The following is a 17158-nucleotide window of genomic DNA, read 5'->3' on the forward strand; positions in this document are numbered from 1 at the left end:
CAGCGCAGATGTGAAAGCGGCCTTACTGCAGCTAAGCACTTGATAAGTAAACAGAAAAAGTGAGAATGGGAGCTGGTGTATGTGTGTTGTGTCTTAAGTATACAACTTAAGGCTGCCTGTCCACGGGCGGGTTTTCATAGCGTTCTTTGTGGCGATAATCTGGCCGCGAGGAACGCAGTGAAAGCTCTCCATAGCGTTGCTTTAGAGAGCGCTTCCCCCCTGTCCACGAGCGGAGAATCATTGTGATTCTCTGCTCATGGCTGGCAAATCGCAGCATGGTGCGATTTGCTGCGATTCTCCGTGGTCAGCCTATCTGGCAGATAGGCTGACTGGTGGAGATCCGTCTGCTGGCTCCTGCTCCCGGGTGGCAAAGATCCTCCGCAGGATACCGCAACGCCTGTGGACAGGCAGCCTACGATTCAGGGACTTTAGGACTTAATAAAGGCCCATTTACGTGAGCCGATGATCACTCAAACGACAGTGCATGATGGGTGCACACTGAGACGCAACGATTATCACTAAAACGATCACCTTTCAGCTATTTTTAAAGTGATCATCGGCTCGTGTAAATGGGCCTTTAGTTATTTCTATTTATTTACTGCTTATCTGTTATTTTTAAGTTGCATTTTTATCTGTACTCTTCCTATTATTTAAAATGTTCTCAATTATTACCAATACTGCCTCAGGGTGCGTTCACACGAACGTATATCGGCTCGGTTTTCACGCCGAGCCGATATACGTTGTTCTCGTGTGCAAGGGGGGGGGGGGGGGATGGAAGAGCCAGGAGCAAGAACTGAGCTCCCGCCCCCCCTCTCGGCCTCCTCTCCGCCCCTCTGCACTATTTGCAATGGGGAGAGGCAGGGTGGGGGGAGGGCTAAGTGGACCGAATTAGCCCCGTCCCTGCCCCGCCTCTCCCCATTGCAAATAGTGCAGAGGGGTGGAGAGGAGGCAGAGAGGGGGGCGGGAGCTCAGTTCCTGCTCTGAGGCTCTTCCATCCTCCCCCCCCCCCCTGCACACAAGAACAACGTATATCGGCTCGGCGTGAAAACCGAGCCGATATACGTTCGTGTGAACGCACCCTCATGTATAGCTTGTACCAAATATGCAGTCCTTGAACAGTCAATCAAGGGTGGATACTGTGGTATGTACTGCGTGCGTGTTACACACTTGGAATCCCAGATCCCAAATGAACAGCTCGGAACATGGAGATACATTGACAATAAATCTTGGGATCATTTCCATGGGATGAGTTATATATGTACCAAGTTTGGTTGAAACTGCTCCAGGCGTTTGAGTTATGGTGGCACATCCATACATCCTATTTTATATATATGAAGATTATGCAGAACTGAGTAACTGAAATGTGTGACTCTCACAAAGGAATCAAGTTTATGACAATAACTTAACAGAATTACATTTCCAACTTGTACAAGACCTAACTAGAGGGATAACTCTTTTAGGCTTAATATTAATTAAAAGACCTGGCTGAATAACAAAGGTGCGGATCGGGGGAACCTGCGAAATGGTGACCAAATATAATACATTTCCACTTGTCTTACTGTAGGGGGTTTTGCTGTTGGGGAGCATCAAAAACACTAAACTTCAGGAGGACAAAGTTTGATCAGCTTGGAGATGCCCTCAGCTTTATTGACTCCGAGTGAGGATGATAAACTCCTTAAAAGAGTTCAAGAAGGGCCTGGATGTCTTGAGTGCCACTATATTACATGTCACAGTCACTAGATTACCTCAGAAAGGTAGTTGATCCAGGGATTTATTCTGACTGACAGATTTGTTGTCAAGATTATTTTTCCTTAAAATGAGAAAAATTGGCTTCTACCTCATATTTTTTTTCTTTCCTCTGAATCAACATTGCTACAAGATAATAGGAATTAGATGTTCTGAACTATCTTGCTCCATGGGTGCTCACATAATGCTGACATCACACATATATAATGCATACTGTGTGCCAACCTGTTTAATGGTATTTGTTCTATATAACATTGGAAGTGGTTAATTCTTTTATAGTAACCCTGTATAGTACATACTGTTCCCGCCAATGTTATATATGTGTGTATATGTGTGTATGTGTGTATGTATGTATGTATATATATATATATATATATATATATATATATATATATATATATATATATTATATATATGTGTGTGTATATATATAGCTACTATATTCTTAAGGCCCATTTAGACACTATGATTATTGCTGAAGCGTTGAGCGATCACCTTGCGCTCCGAGCGGGGGACGCAGAAGACAAGTGGGGCCGCTTGTGTTCTGCATCCAGCTGTTCTCTGCTCGGAGCGCCCAGATGTTATATAGCCACGCGCTCCAAGCGGGGTATGCAGATCACAGCTGGACAGCTGTGTTCTTCATACCCCCCTGTCTTCAGGGAGCGGGATATAGCTGAAACAATAGTATCAGCTGTATCTCGCTGTGAACTCCTGATAAGGCTCATCATTCTCTTTCAGCATGCTGAAAGACAACGATGAGCGACTGCTTAACGAAAACTGCACGATGTCAGCGCAGTTACACACAATTATCGCTCAAAAGACAGATTTTATCGAATTTTGAGTGATAATCATTGTGTCTAAAGGGGCTTTTACTCTTCACTCAACAACTCTCTACATTCCATTTACCCTGGGCTTGATGGTAATTATCTATAAGGAAAAAGCTAGACCAGCTCCACACTAATAATTATGTTTATTGCACATCTATCTAGAGAATGGCCCACATATCTAAAGGAGATGACTATGGGTCCATTTACATTAGACGAATGTCGGGCAAACTGTGCCCGACACTCGTCCCCGCATGTCCTTGCTCCCGTGCTGTCACAAGGGAGTGGCTATTGCTGGCTCTCACATAGTGGGCAGCAGGAAGGTGGGGCAATGCAGGAGATTTCTCTCCTCACTCTCCCCCGCCCCTCTCCATTCACCTAATATAGTGGCCGTTCCGTACTGAACGACCGCTGTTTACATTGAACGATGAGCAATGAACTCCTTGGCCATCGTTTATGCAGCATAAGGGATGAGCCCATCACTCATAGTTCAGTGTGAATAGTGATTGTTTAGTAATGAACGGCCGCTGTATTAAGTCACTGCCCCACCCCCTGCTGCAACATGCACTGCCCGATTCCCCCTGCTGGTTGCTCTGTGAGTGAGCCTGCTCTGCTAGCGCTTGTTCAACAGCACAGGAGTGAGGAAACACAAGGACGAGTGTTGGGTATCGTTTGCCCGACATTCATCCTGTGTAAATGGGCCTTATTGCATCTGATTCGGAAAAGCTTGTGTGTTTTCATTAACACTTGTGTACACACAAGCTTTTTAAGGCCCGGTTTTCACGCCGAGCCGATATACGTTGTCCTCATGTGCAGGGGGAGGAGGCTGGAAGAGCCCAGGAGCAGAACCTGAGCTCCCGCCCCCTCTCTGCCTCCTCTCCACCTCTCTGCACTATTTTCAATGGGGAGAGGCGGGTGGGGGAGGGGCTAATTCACGGCCCTTAGCCCCCGCCCCCATCCCACCTCCTCTCATTGAAAATAGTGCAGAGGGGCGGAGAGGAGGCAGAGAGGGGGCGGGAGCCTCAGTTTCTGCTTTTGGCTCTTCCAGGCCCCCCCCTGCAGATGAGGAGGACGTATATCGGCTCGGCGTGAAAACCGAGCCGATATACGCTCTTGTGAACGCACCCTAAGTCAGATAACGTGGTCTTCTCCTATCTTGGATGGCAATTAGACAATCATATCTTATATAAGATAAAAAGCGTAAAAAATGTCACTTACACCCAAAGTTGGCACCGTTTGATCAAGAATTAGTCCTTTGCTAGTGCCTGTAAATAAAAAAGGGAGACCTCATTGTAAACAAAACCAGAAACTGGTTATCCTTTTGAAGTTAAGAAAGCACAGAACAATCATTGTCCCACAGTCCATATCCTGCATACAAAAGTAAACCAAAGGATACAAAAAAGCAATGAAGCAAACTTCCACTTCTCTTACAGTACTTTGTAAAGCACTTATGATACAGGAATGCATGCATTACTTTAGAGAAATGGAGATACCATATAGTTCCAGGATGACCCAAGTCTCACTGATACGTTCTTTTCTCCTTCCATGTAAATCATCCTGCTCTACACTGAATCAGTTTGTCTTATGTATTGCAGTGCTTTAATATATGATTCTGTTCAGCATCTGCACATCTTTATGTTATAAATATTGGTCATTAATGTAGTTCTCTTATGTTATCAAACCTCTTTGGCCTGAACATCACACTGTGGGCATGCATGCGGCATAGTTTCTATATGTTTACTATAGAATGTATCCATTGCATTTTGTGGCTATCAGTAACTATTGTAAGATGTGTTTTAGAGATTTTTTTAATGTCCTTCACTAACCATATCATGTTTGAAATAATGATTTTTAACCCCTTCCTTCCCCATGATGTAAGGGTACATCATGGGAGCGGGGTACTTCCCGCAAAAAGACGTACCCTTACATCAAATGGATAGCGCCAGATCATAAGCTGCTGTCCTCATAAGCTGCAGCCCAAAGCTCCTGTACTGTGACTACACATTACATCTCTGCAGCAACACAGATTCCAGGAGTCAGCAAATAAAATAATAAATAACCAATAAAAGTAGCCAACTGCTGGGCAAAAGTGCCTAAACTATTATTGGTTGCTTTCCACAAATCTTATACAGTTTAATAAAAGAAGCAGCAACTCTCTCAACTCTGCTACATAGAACTCTTCATAACAACTAACCAATTAGCTCTAGCACCACCTAGTGGCCAAAAGTGAAAATTGTGGCTTGGCAGTCATTGTAAGTGGACGTATTTCCTTCAAGCTCCTAAGGAGAATCGGATCCCCCATCCTGGTTAAAGGAGTTCCCGGCTCTGAAGGCACGAGATCCGATGCCGGACAAGTCCCCCCCCCCCCCTTCCCAGTGCTGTGTGGTGAGCAACAGAGGTCTACCCTATGCAGACGAGGGGTGTAAACTGCAAACTAAAATCTATCAGACCCTACTAAGGAACAATGCTGCATACTAATGCATAACTTAAACTAATGCGCCAAGCACACTGGCGAAGAGATGGATCCTAAAGCCCCTAACAGATGCCTTGAGAGCAAAAAAGCTTCCAATAAAATGGCTCTTCCCTTTTGGTCTTTAACCCCTTCCCTCCCCAGCAGGAGCCGTCTGTCACTAGTAGCTGGCCTCTCGCTGCGACAGCAGGGGGCATCGGAGATGCGCCTACCCGTCGTTAACCCCTTCCCTGCCGCGCTCCCTCTGTGACTTCAGCCGGCTCTCGTGATATAATCGCGAGAGCCTGGCTGGTTGCTATGGCAACTGGACGCAAAATACCAGCGTCCTGTATTGCCAGAGCTTAAGATCGCTATAATAAGCGATAAGACATGGCAGGAGAGAAGTCCTGCCATGCCTTATCGTAGCGATCTTTAGTCCTGCAGTGTAAGTCACTCAGAGGGACACAGATTGTGTAAAAATAAGAGCAAAATAAAGTACAAAACAAATGTAAAAAAAGGGGAAAAAAACTTTTTTAATGCTTTTTCTCATATTAGCATAAAAATTTTTTTTAAATCCCACATATTTGGTATTGACGCATCCGTAACGACGCGTACAATACATTGAACATGCTTTTTATCTTGCATGTCAAAAAGCGTTAAAAAAACGCAAAAAAAAACTGAGGCAAAATGCTAATTTTTAGCATTTTGCCTCCCAAAAAAACGCAATAAAAGTGATCAAAAAAAGTACGTACCCCAAAATTTTACCAATAAAAACTACAGCTCGTCTCACAAAAAATAAGCCCTCAGAGAGCGCCATACATCAAAAAATAAAAAGGTTATAGGACTTTGAATGCAGCGATTTAGAAAAAAATAATCATTTAAAAAAAAAGGGTTTTTATTGTGGAAAAGTGGAAAAACCTAAGAAATAGAAGAATTTTGGTATCGTTGTAACCGTACCGTCCCGCAGAAAAAAAAAATGTAGTATGTCCCTTATGCTGCATAAATAATGCTTAAAAAAAAAAAATCTATGGCAGAATTGATGCGTTTTCTGACCCTACGATCATTAAAAAAAAATATATAGTGTCTGTATGCAAAAATGGTACTAATAAAAACTACAGTTCACCACGCAAAAAAACAAGCCCTTATACGGTTGTGTCGACAGAAAAATAAAAAAGTTATTGCTTTTGAAAAATGGAGATGAAAAAATACCAAAAATCATTTGGTCCTCAACGCCAAAATAGGCCATGTCATTAAGGGGTTAATATGTACTCCACTGGTGCTCGGCTGTCTAATAATTAATAATTGTAGTTTCTGCTCTATCATTCGGGATTGAAATCAGCATTTCCTTCTATCATTTAACTCATTAATTGCCACAATATGAGTGAGTTATAATCAAAGGGGTGAAAGAACTTAGAAAGGACTCGGGAGAAAAGCCTTTTTCTAAAGCCTTTCATAGGAGACATTAAATGATATATTAGGACAGCATGTCTCATAATGCCTTAGAGCATTACGTTTTGGCATAAAGAAGAATGCTAATACATTCTGAATGAATTTAAAAGTAATGTCTTCATGGAACTTAAAACAAAAAGGAATAAAAACTAAACGGTCATTATAAACATAAAAAGTTTGTCAGGCTTATGTTACAAGAAAACAAAAAATACCCAAACACTAGATATCAAATCTTGTATCCAAACTAGAGGCGGTACAACAGGGTACTAGAGCCTTCATGCCAAACACTAGATATCCACCTGACCATAAAAACTGGAAGAAATTAAAAACATTTATTTAATGTGAGCCTCAAGCACTATGGAATATAATTATACACAAGGGCAAAATTGATTTTTGTTTTACATCTGCCAAGCAAGAAACCTATAAATTACACGATTTATATGTATCCCCATACAATGCAGAAAAAGCTACATTCTCTTTCCCCCTCTTAAAACAATGAGTCATTCATCATCAATAAAACAATAGAAAATCATGGCGGCTGAAACTTAAACAGGCAAAAACAGGTTTTGGTGGCTACTAAGGTAATAACTGGGGAATTAACACAAATCTTATAGTTACATATCAGATAGATTGTAATAAGCTTGTATTATTGTGTCACGTCTTCTAATGGATAACTGATATTTACTATTACAAATGAAAACAATTACTTTATTACATAGAAATTAAATCTTATTATAACCATTGATGAGAATTTAAACTGACTGCATAGATGAGACAGATATAAGATAGAAATAGTACATGGCATCACTGTAGGTTTTATCCAAAGGTTACTCAAAAAGTAAAAATATCAGATAATGAGAATTATAATCTTTGACCTGTTATGATTTTATATTCATTGAACAATTTCACTCATGTTAACAATTTATTACTTTCCATTTCATTATTTCTACCGTGACATTGTACAATCCTGCAGAAGCCAAGTTTGTGTTTACATTCAACAGTTCTTCTTTACATGAATATGGGGACAACATTGACTGCTGAGAGATAGGAGTTAATTTCCCTTACCCATAGAGCACCAAGCACTGCAAAAACTAATATTTAAGTCATTATTTAAACCATCTTGACAGAGATTTTCATGTAAGCATTAGGAAAACAACAAGACAATTAATTGAATAAACCAACAAAATGTAATTTAGTATAAGACTTACCAATGAAACTGGCAACGCTCAGACAGAGGAAGATGACTGTGAGTTTCATGATGCAGGTGTAGTTAAGCTCTTCACTTCCAGAGAAAATAAGAGCTGGTTATAAACCTTAGTGCTACGGGCGCCCTTTATATACATCCAAGATGATGTTTGAGGGCAATGCTGTCATCTTTCCTTATTCGCTGATTGGCACAGTAGTAAATGTTGTCACTATGCCAAAACTTTATGACTAGGGTGTGCTTACTGTCTATATTTATTAAAAAGATGTATTTTATTCTAGACAATCTATGCTTGCTTTGTGTCCCATTGTACTTGCAGAAATTATATGCATGGGATTCTAAATTGATTATGTTTTTATGTTATAAAGTTATAAATAAGGAAGATATTATAAATGTAAAAGTAAATTTATTTTTCTTTTTTTTTAACAACCTTTTTTATTTATTTCACGTTGAGAAAAAATCCGCATTACAGTATAGTAAACGGGGAAGATATTGAAGTGAGCCACGCAGGGCTTCTGACATAGTAGAAACATGTTTCCACAGAGAAAGATAATTTTATAAATAAGATACATAATAATAATTCTCTTGACCTACAAGGCCGGATATCTGTTGCCAGCCGAGTAGGTAAGGCTCAAGGATTTGGGTGCTGTTAATTGTGCGCAGCAGAGTAACATCCAGGTTGCAGGTAAAAAGTAGATAGAAGAGTATTAACATATACCAATGACAAAGAACAATGACGAGATGTCAGTTTATAATGCTGAGAGAGGCAGCGAGAAAACCAGATTGAGGCTCAACAGTGATCAGAGTTAGAGTTGGGGAGCTTAATCCTAGTTAGGCTGATGCAAAAGAAGTGAATCCATGGGTTCCAGGTTGTCCGAAAACTCTCTCTATTTGCTGATAGAATGCATCTGATCCCATAAGAGGTCCCTTGAGTATTGTTACAAGCGAGCTCAATAAACTTCACAATAAATTTAGTGTGTAACATTTTTCCTCTTTTTTAATTTGCAGTAGAGGTCCATTGCATTTACTAGGGGGCATGCCGGATGGCTTTTGAGAGTGAGCTGAGAACGCAGTAAGGGCCGCCTCCAAGCCTAGCTGGGAAGGCATTCCCAGAGTACCAGATGGCCGTCTGCCAGGGGGCTGAGCCCATCCCACCTGCCATGACCCCCGGAGGCGACGGAGACAAAAACCGAGACCCAAAGTAGCTACAACAACAAAATACAAAGCATCGGTTGTGGATTTATAAACTCACGAGTCCCAAAGAGGTGAAATCATCACCCGAATCCCAGCCGGTTGGAGTCTGCAGAGAGTTTGTGCATAAACGGAGGGACCTTCATTCACATGAAGAGGGAAACAGGATGGGAGAGAAAACAACAACCGTCAAATTATGTGATTTATGAATCGCAATCAATTTACTTCTGGAGGTTTTGCGCCTTGTAGTGAGCTTCCACTTATCCGGCTTTGTAAACTGTGGTATCTGATGTTGCAGTTGGACTGGAAGCCACGAGGGAATGTCGATTGGTGAAATTTCTAACTTTGACCAAGCTTCTTTGAGGCCTTCTGGCGATCTGATGGAGATCTGTTGACTTTCTTTAACCCCTTAAGGACATGGCCTATTTTGGCGTTGAGGCTGAAACGATTTTTGGTATATTTTCATCTCCATTTTTCAAAAGCCATAACTTTTTTATTTTTCTGTCGACGCGGCCGTGTAAGGGCTTGTTTTTTGTGTGGCGAACTGTAGTTTGTATTGGTACCATTTTTGGGTACACAGACTGTATTATAAAACTTTTATTCATTTTTCTTTATGATCGTAGGGAGAGAAAACGCATCAATTCTGCCATAGATTTCTTTTCTTTTTCTTTAAACATTAATTATGCAGCATAAATGATACACTACATTTTTTCTGCGGGTTGGTACGGTTACAATTATACTAAAATTCTTTTTTAGGTTTCTCCACTTTACAACAATAAAAACCCTTTTTTTGGAAATGATTATTTTTTCTAAATCACTGCATTCAAAGTCCTATATTATTTTTCCATGGACAGAGGTCTATGACTGCTTATTTTTTGCAAGACGATCTGTAGTTTTTATTGGTACCATTTTGGGGTACATACGTTTTTTTAATCACTTTTTTTGCATTTTTGTGAGGCAAAATGCTAAAAATTGGCATTTTGCCTCAGGATTTGAGCGTTTTTTTATGCTTTTTGCCGTGCAGGATAAAAATAATGTTTGATTTATTGTACAGGTCTTTATGGACACGATGATACCAAATGTGTGGGGTTTTTTTTGTTTTTTATGCTAATAGGAGAAAAAGCATAAAAGAGGGGTTTTTTTTACATTTTATTTACATTTTTATTTTTTGTACATTATTTTGATCATTTTTTTTACACTATCTGTGTCTCTCTGAGAGACTTACACTGCAGCACTGATGATCGCTACGATAAGGCATTGCAGGACTTCTCTCCTACCATGCCTTATTGCTTATTACAGCGATCTTAGGCAATGGCAATACAGGACCCCGGTATCTGGTTTCTCAAGTGTGCTTGGTGCATCAGTTTAAGTTATGCATGAGTATGCAGCATTGTTCCCTAGTAGGGTCTGCTAAATTTTAGTTTGCAGTTTACACCCCTCGTCTGTGTAGGGTTGGTCTCTGTTGCTCACCACACAGCAGGAGGAGGAGGGGAGGAGGGGCGCTTGTCCAGCATCGGATCTCGTGCCTTCAGAGCCGAGAACTCCTTTAACCAGGATGGGGGATCCGATTCTCTTCAGGAGCTTGAAGGAGATACGTCCACTTACAATGACTGTCAAGCCGCATTTTTCACTTTTGGCCACTAGGTGGTGCTAGAGCTAATTGGTTAGTTGTTATGATGAAGAATTGTATGTAGCAGAGTTGAGAGAGTTGCTGCTACTTTTATTAAACTGTATAAGATTTGTGGAAAGCAACCAATAATAGTTTAGGCACTTTTGCCCAGCAGTTGGCTACTTTTATTGGTTATTTATTTTATTTGCTGACTCCTGGAATCTGTGTTGCTGCAGATATGTAATGTGTAGTCACAGTACAGGAGCTTTGGGCTGCAGCTTATGAGGACACTTGACTGTGATGGCTGGCGGGGTTCCTCTCCCAGGACCCAGCTGAAGTCCTCCACACCACAGGGGGTTAGTTTATATGACGTCAGGTCTCCCACAACCAGACAGTGTCCCCCAGCCAGGAGGCTCTGCTGTAAAATCTCTCCTCGCCGCCAGGAGCGGCAAAGATGACGGCCGCCACCCTGATGGGATCCTTTTCTAGAGCCCAGTAGTATGCACAATGGGGATCGGAGCCTCTGACAGGGCGCTCCGGATCCTGAGCGGCAGATGGAAGCGCTGCTAATACACCGCTAGTTCCTGGGAGCCAGCAAACTGGAAGTGGAACCCCACAGGGACCAGAGCCTCAGGAGAGCTTGCAGTCTCTCTGCAGGTGGTGAGTGGGCCGCGGTCCTTCAGCGCTGCCTCAGGATCTCAGGAGACACCCACCACGTACCTCCTCTCTCCGTGTGCGCCAGGCAGTCACTGGGGCTGACAGGGAGCTTTAACCCTTTGCAATCCAATTTTGGATTCAGGGTTTCCTATGGGGCTTTCTCTTTCTGCCATTATACAATGGCACCATCTGCTGGCTAGAGCCAGTACTGTGGTATGTGACATGCTGGAGAAGCCCCTGACAACAGAGCAGCCAGTAATATACAGTAAGAATACCCTGCCAGACGTCTTCTGACATCGAAGCTGTACAGCCTTCAATCAGAATGTCTTTAGACGTCAGACAGTGGATTGGAAAGGGTTAAACTGAGCAGGAAAGGATAGATGTAAGATTCCTCCGGAGCCAATCCACTGTGCGTCATTGCTCTGCAGATGCCAGGCCATGCTCCATTCTTTTTTATTTTAATTTGAAGCTTCTAAACCCCAATGCAAAGTCTGCACCCCCCACCTACCGTGTCCCATTTATAATACCAATCTTCCCTTGTGACCTTCGCTATTTCTGCGCCATCTATGGCTGTGCACCCGGTTTCATTGTGATTACTCATATTCCTATTCCATATTACCTATAAACACATTATTGGCTTAATTATTTTTATCCCAATTACAAATTCATGGAGCAAATCACAAGTCACAAATCAAAACTTGAGATTAAAATTGTTGGCAATATTCTTGCCATCTTTTTATTAAACTGGATGTTCACTTTGGACAATTACTGTTTCTGAAAAGCACTCTGACAATGAGCTTATCTAAGAATGTTCTGCTTCTGGAAAACTCCAGCAATCATCTATAATCGGTGCAGGAACCTGACAGCCAGAGTTCAGTTTCCAAGCAGATCATGTGCGGGGGCAATGGAGCATAACTCAGTCCCCAATAAAATCAATGGGTCTCCTGAAGTAGTCCACTTGATATGGGAACTCCACTATAACTCATAAATCATTGTAAAGTATTTGAATGTGTTTTCAAAATGAGATACCCTTGGTAACTTGTCATTAGAGTTCAGCAGCTGAGCCTGCTCCATATGTGATGGATGCAAGGTAATACCTGCTTTCAATGGCCAGAATCAGATGAAACTCTGCTTCCTTCCATGTAATGCCTCAGTTCCTATGGCCAACAGTTACTGTGGAATCTGAGTGGTTAGAGAGTGGGCTTCCTCTGGTCACATCCGTCATGAGCAACATGTAGACCACAATGACTAGATGGGACAAGAAGGCAGTGTCACGGAACTAGGGTCCGGGAAGTCCCTAAAAGCTACCCGCAACCCCTGTCCCTACCTACTTGTCCCCCTGGGCTTATCCCCAGGGCGACAACTGGGCGACGGTCCCTATACTCACTAGGAATGCAGGGCAGGGGGTCAGACTTACAAACAAACACAGAGACAAACAGACACAGAGGGAAGTCAGGAAGTCTGGGTCGGCAACAGGAGAATACGCGGTACCAGGGATCAGGCGAGGTCAAAGTCAGGTCCAAAAGCAGAAGGTCACAACGGAATATCAGATCAGAATAACGTGGGTGTAGCCTGGAGAGAAAAAACTTACACTGGCAATGCTGGAAGGAAACAGGCACATTTAAATGCTGTCAGAACTCCCGCCCCAGCAGCTGATTGGGGCGGGAGCCTGCCAGCAGCCAGACCCAGACCTAAGGCAGCGAGTGCAGAGACCCAGACATCCAGCAGCGTGTGCTGAACATGCTAATCAGAATGTCAAGGCAACGGCATTGCCGCATCCCCAACAACCCGATTACCCATGCGCCACCCCCTGAGCACAAGTGTGCGCCCGGAGCCAGTGTCCAGGAACCCGGCGGCCCGGGGAGGTCACCAAGATCGGGGCTCCCCTGCGCCGCACCCGATCAGCTCGGGTGATAGGACCAGTGGTGCGGGCACGGTGACAGGCAGGATACACACCTGGGAAACAAACAAGTAGGATCAAGACATATCCCTGATCTAAAAGAGATCGAACCTGCCTAACCACCGGGCCACCCACACTGAAAAGGGCCACCCCGCAACAGGAACCCGGAGCTTCCCTGAAACGTCAATAGATGGTGTAAGTCATAGTAACATAGTAACATAGTATGTAAGGCCGAATGAAGACATTGTCCATCTAGTCCAGCCTGTCTATCCTACTGTGTTGATCCAGGGGAAGGCAAAAAACCCCAAGGCCAGAAGTCAATTAGCCCTTTTGGGGAAAAAATTCCTTCCCGACTCCCTAATGGCAATCAGACTGTTCCCTGGATCAACCCCTAATAGTTCCTACCTGCCTATATACCAGGATTGACACTTAACCTAAAATTTATATCCTGTAATATCCTTCTTCAGAAAGACATCAAGTCCCCTTTTAAACTCCTCTATGGATTTTGCCATCACCACTTCCTCCGGTAGAGAGTTCCACAGTCTAACTGCTCTTACAGTAAAGAACCCCTTTCTGTGTTGGTGATGAAACTTACTTTCCTCTAATCGTAGCGGATGTCCTCTTGTTACCGTCGCAGTCCTGGGTGTAAACAGATCACGGGAGAGATCCTTGTATTGTCCCCTCATGTATTTATACATGGTTATTTGGTCGCCTCTTAACCTTCTTTTTTCTAGAGTAAATAGTCCCAATTTGGACAGCCTCTCTGGGTATTCCAGTCCCGTCATTCCATGTATTAGTTTAGTCGCTCTTCTTTGAACCCCCTCAAGCACTGTGACATCTTTCCTGAGCACCGGTGTCCAGAATTGTACGCAGTATTCCATGTGAGGTCTGACAAGTGCCTTATATAATGGAAGGATAATGTTCTCGTCCTTCGCCCCTATACCTCTTTTGATGCACCCCAAGACTTTATTTGCCTTTGCAGCGGCTGACTGGCATTGGTTACTCCAGTTTAGTCTATTATCCACTAATACCCCCAGATCCTTTTCCATATCACTTTTCCCTAGTGGTACCCCATTAAGTGAATATTTGTGACATCCGTTCCTCTTGCCCATGTGCATAGTCTTACATTTTTCAACATTGAACTTCATTTGCCATTTTTCTGCCCAAGCCCCCAGCTTATCCAGGTCCGTTTGTAGCCGCACATTGTCCTCCGTTGCATTAATTATATTGTATAATTTTGTGTCATCTGCAAATATTGATATTTTGCTGTGCAGCCCCTCTATCAGGTCATTGATAAATATGTTGAACAGAGTGGGGCCTAATACTGAACCCTGTGGCACCCCGCTAGCGACTGTGGTCCAATCAGAGTACGAACCATTTATTACCACCCTCTGCTTTCTATCGTTGAGCCAATTTTTTACCCACTTACACACGTTTTCGCCCAGTCCGAGCTGCCTCATTTTGTATATTAGCCTATTATGTGGCACGGTGTCAAAGGCTTTAGAGAAGTCCAGATATACAAGATCAATAGATTCTCCCTGGTCCAGCTTAGAGCTTACTTCATCGTAGAAACTGATCAGATTTGTCTGACATGAGCGACCCTTCATGAATCCATGCTGGTGAGGAGTTATTCCCTTAATCTCCTTGAGGTACTCATCGATGGTGTCTCTCAGAATCCCCTCGAAAATTTTTCCCGTTACTGAAGTGAGACTTACTGGCCTGTAGTTACCAGGCTCACTTTTGCTCCCTTTTTTGTAAATTGGAACTACGTTGGCAATGCGCCAGTCCAATGGTACTACTCCGGTCTTGATAGTGTCTAGAAATATTAGGTATAGCGGCCTAGCTATCTCGTCACTTAGTTCCTTTAGTATCCTTGGGTGTAATCCATCTGGGCCCGGTGATTTATCAATCTTAGTTTTCTTTAGACGCTTCCGCACCTCCTCCTGCGTTAGGTATGAGATATTTTGTGAGGAGTTCGTTTTATTCCCCTGCATCTCGTGTGGCATTTCCTTTTCTTTGGTGAACACACTTGAGAAGAAACTGTTTATTAGATTTGCTTTCCCTTCGTCATCATCAATGATTTCTCCTGCATTGTTTTTTAAAGGGCCAGCGCTCTCCCTGCAAATCCTTTTGCTGTTTATGTAGTTGAAAAATAGCTTCGGGTTGTTTCTGCTCTCTTTTGCGATCCGTCTTTCTGCTTCCTCCTTGGCAGTTTTAATCGTGTCTTTGCATATTTTGTTTTTTTCCCTGTATGATTTTAGCGCTTCTTCGCTGCCTTGTTGCTTTAGTAGTTTGAACGCTTTCTTCTTTTCGTTTATTGCCCCTCGTACCGTCTTGTCGAACCACATTGGTTTCCTTTTAGCTGAGTTTCTTTTATTTTTAAAGGGAATGGACTGCTCACATGAGGCGATTAGGATCCTTTTGAACTTTTCCCATTTTTCCTCCGTACTGATATTTTTGAGGATGTTGTCCCAATTAATGTTACCGATAGTAGTTCTAAGCTCATCAAATTTTGCTTTACTAAAGTTTAGTTTCTTTGTCACTCCCTGATAAGGCTTCCTATTGATTGACAGCTGGAAGTTGATTATATTGTGGTCGCTGTTCCCCAAGTGCCCCTCAACCTGCACCCCCTTTATACGTTCCGGTTTGTTAGTTAGCACTAGGTCCAGAATGGCTCTCCCTCTTGTTGGTTCCTGCACAAGTTGGTTCAGGTAATTGTCTTTAATTACTCTCAAGAACTTATCACCCCTGTGAGATTTGCAGGTTTCGTTCTCCCATGTTATATCTGGGTAATTAAAGTCCCCCATGATAATTACTTTGTTTCGTTTTGACACCTCTTCTATCTGCCTTAGTAGTAAGTCTTCAGTTTCTTCTGTTGCTTTTGGTGGTCGATAGAAGACCCCTATCAGGATTTTGTTATTTTTTCCTCCCTGTATTTCTACCCACAGAGATTCCACCTGTTCGTCTCCTACCCCTATATCCTCCCGTAGCCTCGGCTTCAAGTTCGATTTGACGTACAGACATATCCCTCCCCCTTTCTGGTTCCTTCGGTCTCTTCTGAAGAGATTGTACCCCTGCAAATTCACCGCCCAATCGCACTTATCATCAAGCCATGTTTCAGTAATTCCGACCATATCATAACTTTCATCAGTCATTCTTGCTTCAAGCTCGCCCACTTTACCGATGAGACTTCGTGCATTCGTGATCATACAATTTATTTCATTTTTTTTGTTTTTTAAATTTGTTTTGTTGCTATTCGTACTTATGGCTGATCTATCAGTTCTAACTATACTAACCCCACCCCCTGCTCGTCCCCCATTCCCTTTGCTTGGACCCAGATCGCTAATTACACTGGCTACCCCACTATTTCTCATTTTACCCTCCCCCCCAGTCCCTAGTTTAAACACTCCTCCAGCCTTCTAGCCATCTTTTCCCCCAGCACAGCTGCACCCTCCCCATTTAGATGCAGCCCGTCCCTACGGTAGAGCCTGTAGCCGACCGCAAAGTCAGCCCAGTTCTCCAGGAACCCAAATCCCTCCTTCTTGCACCAACTCCGGAGCCACTTGTTTACCTCCCTAAGGTCCTGCTGCCTTTCTAGTGTGGCTTTAGGTACAGGTAGTATTTCCGAGAAAACTACCCTGGAGGTCCGCGCCCTGAGCTTGGACCCTAAGTCCCTGAAATCATTTTTGAGGGCCCTCCATTGACCTCTAACTTGTTCATTGGTGCCAACGTGCACCATGACTGCTGGATCCTCACCAGCCCCAGTGGTAGAAAACCTATGGCATGCGTGCCAGATGCGGCACACAGAGCCCTCCCTACTGGCATGCGCCTCCATCGGCTGCTCATCACTTGTGAATACTGGAAGGGGCCGCAGCTCCCCTGCCGGCATTCACTCAGCTGCGCTGCTAGCAGCGCTGGTGCCGCCACACACTGTGACGTCAGTGTGCAGCTGACATCCCCCCAACGTCTCCTCGGTACTGTGGCATTATGTCGCCACAGGAAGTAAGGGGGTGACGACATAATAAACCTGTCAAACAACTGCTCTATGCCCCCAGCTTCTGATTGGCTAGGATCAGAGGACTGCGGAGAGGCTGAGAGCAGCGTGCCCGAGGCTGGGAGCGCCAGCACA

The 17158-nt window shown here is 43.4% G+C and overlaps 1 long non-coding RNA gene across 1 annotated transcript in view; it reads left to right on the plus strand.

The window, feature by feature from the left end:
• LOC136611529 (uncharacterized) overlaps window positions 1-9580 on the plus strand; it is a 33929-nt gene extending 24349 nt beyond the window's left edge. The window contains exon 4 of the long non-coding RNA XR_010790288.1: window positions 8681-9580. This is a non-coding gene — a long non-coding RNA (uncharacterized lncRNA). The remainder of the gene's footprint in view (window positions 1-8680) is intronic.
• Window positions 9581-17158: the final 7578 nt, after the last annotated feature.

Source organism: Eleutherodactylus coqui, chromosome 2 (assembly GCF_035609145.1).
Source record: "Eleutherodactylus coqui strain aEleCoq1 chromosome 2, aEleCoq1.hap1, whole genome shotgun sequence".
Classification (NCBI taxonomy): Eukaryota; Metazoa; Chordata; class Amphibia; order Anura; family Eleutherodactylidae; genus Eleutherodactylus; species Eleutherodactylus coqui.